This window comes from Acinonyx jubatus, chromosome X, assembly GCF_027475565.1.
Source record: "Acinonyx jubatus isolate Ajub_Pintada_27869175 chromosome X, VMU_Ajub_asm_v1.0, whole genome shotgun sequence".
Lineage (NCBI taxonomy): Eukaryota > Metazoa > Chordata > Mammalia > Carnivora > Felidae > Acinonyx > Acinonyx jubatus.
Window position 1 is genome coordinate 96,384,429 of NC_069389.1, and position 6,005 is coordinate 96,390,433.

General features: G+C 39.7%; 1 pseudogene; it reads right to left on the reverse strand.

Moving 5' to 3' along the window:
• Window positions 1-861: 861 nt before the first annotated feature.
• On the reverse strand, window positions 862-1,673 carry LOC106970946 (E3 ubiquitin-protein ligase Hakai-like; annotated as a pseudogene).
• Window positions 1,674-6,005: the final 4,332 nt, after the last annotated feature.

Genomic DNA, 6,005 nt, shown 5'->3' on the forward strand with positions numbered 1-6,005 from the left:
ACTCCTTTTAAGCCAGTTAAGAAAATATATCACAAGACAAACTAAGCATGTTTAACAATAACAACACTTTTGAGAGAAGAATGTAATTTTCTCTTCTGGAAATAATATTGCAGATGGTCACTTGTGGGTCCACTTTACCACAGTAGAGGAGCAAAGTTGTTGAAGCATAGAAAGCTATGCTAAGCTGAGCCACTTTTCTGCACAATAGTAAAGTACTTGAAATCATTCCTGAGATCAAGGTTTAAAACCATTTTAAGAGACAAGACTTTAAGTGTTTTATAGCCACCTCTGTAAGAGGTCCTTTCCTGCCCCAAATGGTCAAAGCTTAATTAGAAGTTGGATAATACTTAAGTTTTTTTTCTCATATCTTCTGTTCAAAATATTATTATCATTGGTAATATGGTTTGTATCTTGTCTGATCTGGATGATACAGTCCAAAAAATAGGGCTTGAGAAGACAGACCCTACCCTCATGGAAGAACGGGTGGGTGGCCCTCTGGGTACAGGTCACATACCATGACTCATTTCCCCTAGTTTTATAAAGGAGGGCTCTTAGTTCCTTGATTTTCAGTGAATTGGAGTAAAGGGTGTGAATTACAATAGTGATGAGGGTGTGTACTTATAAGTGAACTACCCTGTTGAAAATGGTACGGGTCCTGGAGGAAGATATTTCATATAAGGTAGCATCTGGGCAATAATATGACTATTGGGGAAGGCGATGGAGAAGTCATTGGTAGACCTGAAGCCTGAATCAAGTCAGAAGTACCTGCAACCTGGGAAGGATGTGGCATTAGATGGCTTATTGGTGGTAGAGGTGAGAGTATGTACAGAATGTTGCTCTGAGGTATAATATGATGAGAGTTTAATGCCACTGGGTGACCTGGTATTCAGGATGATGGTGAGTTCATGTATAGAAGCAGGAGGTGGCAGTTCTCAAGTATCTGAATTTGAGCCATTCTGAATAGGAACAGTTATTAAGTTGTTTTCTTGTTCAAACACAAAGGTTTCCTGACTCATGAAGGAGGTTGAGGTGAAGCTGTGTAATGAATTCTATTGGGTGAGCACAAATATCTTCTAGTGGGTGATTATATGGCTTGTGCAGCACATGTTGGAAAGGAGGTGGTGATATAATGCACTGCCCTGGAATATTGGTTCGTATGATGCTTGTCTGGAAACCTAATAAAACGATCAGAGATTTCATGTGGTGATGGGGCAATATGTGGGACGAACAGTTTCAAGTTAAGCACGGGCAGCAGGCTTTTCAGCTCTCATAAGGCGGTGGTTGATATGAGCCTCTAAATCTCTTTGAGACAAGTATGTTCTCTTGCATCCTTGAACAGTGCTGCACATGAATAGAGAACCTTGTGTATGTTCCTCAATTCGCTCCACAAGATTACTACAGCCTGGACACATCTTATCGCCTTGTTTTCCATGTAAAATAGCACATGCATAGCAAAAAGCATGCTTGCATGGAATCAGCGGCCCATAGATTTTAATCAGTAATTTGGATTTGTCACAGAAATGAACTAGAGTATCATCCTTTTCACCCAAGATGTTTATTGGAAAGTCCCCCAAAATATCTTCATTAGATCTTTGCTCATTTCCAAACAATTTGCCCCCCTTGGAGCCATACCATTCCTCCTTGCTATGATGGATTCCTCTAGTGTACTCCATAATTCGGCTTGCAAGGCCTAAGGGGAATGGAAGTTAACCTCACTGACCCCGGAAGCGCATGCACGCTACCCTCTTCAGCCTATGAGGCAAGGTGGAAGTGCAAACGGGTTGCTTCAACTTTGACCTCTTCTTACCTACCCCCATTCCAGTAAGGGAGTTGGGCAGCAGAAAGAGCAAGTGGAGCAAGTGTATCAGAGCTGAGTTTGGTTAGGCTGCTGCTTGTTTTCTGCTTCAAGAAAAAGTAGCCTTTAACTGGAGAAAGAGGCTAATCTGGAATGGGAGTGGGGTGGGGAGAGAGCGCACAGGTGCACAGTAATATCTGAAGACATAGTCTTGAAGCAGGTGAGACAGCTCACCCTTAAAGGGTTGTTGGTTTTTTTTTTGTTGTTATTGTTTTTGTTTTGATAATGCAAGTGCTTTCCTTTTTTGGGTGAAAGCCCGCCCATTATATGAAATGTTCAAATAGAGAGTGGTTAGCTCGTTGTCAACATGCTGTAGCTCCGACTTCTCAAACTTTTCTGCCAAAGTACCCCTAATTGTAGAGAAAAACAAATGTAACTGTGAGGGTGAGGGGGCAAAATTCTAAGTACCTCTGAAAGCAAGATATTTCTTTGAATAGTTGTACTTTACCTTAAAATTACATGAAGATAGCTTCCTGTTTTAGAATATTGGTTCATTTTAACAAAAAATATTGCTTTTAATTACTTAGTTAAATGACCTGAATCTCTCCCTGCTCCTAAAGTCTTTGAGTAAGTGATATCCCAGAAGCTGTGCCAGGCAAGGTACGTACCAAATCCTGGTATATCTTGTGTATTTCCCCTCAGTGTTGGTGCACTAGTTCGTGGTACACTGCACAGACTAACTTCTTTATTGAGTACAGGGTTATCCATTAGGACTTAGAAATACTTTTTATACAGAATCCTTTATCATGGTATTTGTAGATAAGAATATTTGTCTGTGAATAAAAGTTCAAAGTTAAAAGCCCCAACAAATTAGGGAGATGATTACTCACATTTGAAAATGCTTTCCCATATCCCCAAATTTCTGATTTTGGTTCTTTAAATATTACATCCTCAAGGTATATTTGATATCCATTTATAGAGCATTAACACCTTGGAGAGAGACCTAAGTGAAATAAAAAATTCAAGAGCAAATAATCAGAGATTACTCAAAAATGAATATGAAGCATTTGATAAATGATCGTATTCATTAATGGAAAGATTAGGCTGGATTTACTGAAATGCCATTTGTGTCCATATTTTGGGGACTTACATCCATTGTAAAGTGAGGCTCACCTTCAGTGTGATAACTTCATTCCGTACTGTCCAGAATAATTGCGCTCATTTTCATTTACAAGGCAACTTTGCAAAGGAAGTGATGAACTACTATAACCAAATATGCCAAATATATGATTAAAAAATAATTAAAGGGTAGGTCAGAGCAGGAAATTGCCCTCATTAAGAGATTATCCATCTCTGCTGCAACACCAATGCGTAGTCAAAGCTGACCTTTGCCAAACAAAAAGACAAAGTCAGCAGGGATGTTGCACCAGGTTGAAAACGCTACAGAGAAAAGAAAAATAAAAGCCATAAAAATATATTTGATCGTCTACATTTAGATCCCGGAATTGCTGAAGCATACAGCCAGATCAGAATATTTTTTGCAATTATACTCCATGATTGATGCTGGGGATTTGGAGAAACTCTGAAATAATGGGGAGTTGGAAAATTTTCACATTTGCTGACGTATTTTATACAAGAAAACATATATAGCCACGTGGGACATTTTACCAGAAAGAGTGAGCAAGAGAGTGAGTGAACAACAGTAGTAGGGTGAAAAAGAATAAGGGACAATCCTCCCTTTTAATGTTGGAAAAGATTATGAAGCTTACAGGTGGTTAAAGAAGGAACCCTCTTTATCCATTTCATTATTGATGAATTCCTGAAAAGTTGCATGTAAGTAGGTACCAGTTTTCTCATCTTGACCTCTGGTGACTATTTTGTCTTTATTTTGAGTTTGTCACCTGTGGGCAGTGGTTATTGGTACCCAAGCCTTTGATTTCAAGGTACCCAAGCCTTCTTCAAATTAACTAATGCCATAGAAATACGTTAAGTATACAAGGGGACCTTGTGACTCAGTGTGCACCCTTCTTTCTGACTGCTTGGGATGAAGTGGTTTTCAATCCTTCTCTATAATGAGAAGGGTACATGTGCTCTGGGTGAAGTTGGAGTCGGGGAGGCCAGAGTTTTACCTCCTTAAGACTCTCCAGCTCTGGCACCCCTTTCATCCACTCAGTGGAACACAGTTTGAATACCACTCCTCTCAAAAAAAATTGTATATATATATATATACACATATATACATATATATACACACACACACATATATATGTATATATATATATATAGAGAGAGAGAGAGAGAGAGCGAGAGAGAGCACACACATGCACAGGGGAGTGGGGGAGGGGTAGAGAGAGTGGGAGAGAGAGACTCTCAAGCAGGCTTGGCATTGTCAGCACAAAGACCTATGTGGGGCTTGAACTCACGAGCCACGAGATCATTACCTGAGCTGAAGTCAAGAGTCAGATGCTCAACTGACTGAGTTACCCAGGTGCCCCTCAAATAAATATTTTCTTCCTCTTTTTTTTAAAATGTATCACTTCTTTTTTTTTCATGTTTATTTTTCTGAGTGAGAGAGAGAGAGAGAGAGAGAGTGCCTGCATGCATGTGGGGGAGGGGCATGGAGAATGGGAGACAAGAGTATCCAAAGTGGGCTCTGCACTGACAGCAGAGAGCCTGATGCAGGGCTCAAACTCACGAACCACGAGATCATGACCCGAGCCAAAGTCAGACACTTAACCCACTGAGCCACCAAGGGCCCCTGTTTTCTAAGCTGATATATAAAATAGATGAGCATTCACCTATTTATCATCTAGATTAAGAAATAGAGCACCAGTGTGCCTGAGTGGCTCAGTTGGTTAAGCATCTGACTTGGTTTCGGTTCGGGTCATGATCTCATGGTTTTGTGGGTTTGAGCCCCATGTTGGGCTCTGTGCTGGCATTGCAGAGCCTGCTTGGGATTCTCTCTCTCTTTCTCTCTCTGCTGCTCCTTCATTCATGTGCACGCGTGCTCTCTCTCTCAAAAGAAATAAAGTTAAAAAAAAAGAAATAGAGCACTTATCAGTGCATTTGAAAACTCTGCTACACTCCTCCCTTGTTATCACCCTCACAGGAGGAAAGCACTAAATTGTGTATTCATTGTTCTCTTGGTATTTTCACTTTGAAAAATCACACACACACACACACACACACACACACACACACACACACATATATGTCTTTATACAAAATATTAGCTATTTTTGCATGTTTCTCACTTTGTAGGTATGGGATAACACTGTGACTTTCTATATTCCCTTAACATTATATTTCTAAGATCTTTTCATGTTAATGCACATATTTTATAAATTATCAGTACTGCATTCCATTGTATGACTCTATTATAAAATTTTTTTAACATTTTTTTTTTGTTTTTTGAGAGACAAAGAGAGACAGAGCATGAGCAGGGGAGGGGCAGAGAGAGAGAGGGAGTCACAGAATCCGAAGCAGGCTCCAGGCTCTGAGCTGTCAGCACAGAACCCCACGTGGGGCTTGAACTCACGAGCAGTGAGATCATGACCTGAGCCAAAGTCGGACGCTTGACTGAGCCACCCAGGTGCCCCTGTATGACTCTATTATAATTTAAACATTCTCCTATTGATGAATATTTGGTTTTTTCTTATGCTTTGCAATTATAAGTGCTGCTTTGAAACATTGTTGTACATGTCTCTTGTACCTGTTTAAGAGTTTCTTTAGAGTATGTGTATAGGATTGAAGTACTGGATCATAGACAATGAGCATATTCAACTTTTCCAGTGTTCATATTAATTTATCAGTGGATTATAAAAGTTTTTGTTGCTCACCTTCACCAATACTTGTTATTAACAGCCTCTTAATTTATTACAGATTTAGTGCTTGTAAAATTTATGTTTTCTATTCTTTTTTTAAGTTTATTTATTTATTTTAAGAGAGGGGGAGGGAAGGGGCAGAGAGAGAAGGAGAGGGAGAGAATCCCAAGGAGGCTCTGCACTGTCAGCACAGAGCCTGATGCAGGGCTTGAAATCAGGAGCTGTGAGATCATGACCTGAGCCGAAGTCAGGAGTTGGATGCTTAACCTACTGAACCACCCAGGTACTCCGTATGGGCTTTATTAAAAATAATTTTTATTTTTTATTTTTTATTAACTAAAAAATGTTTAATATTTCTTTATTTTTGAGAGACAGCATGAGCTGGG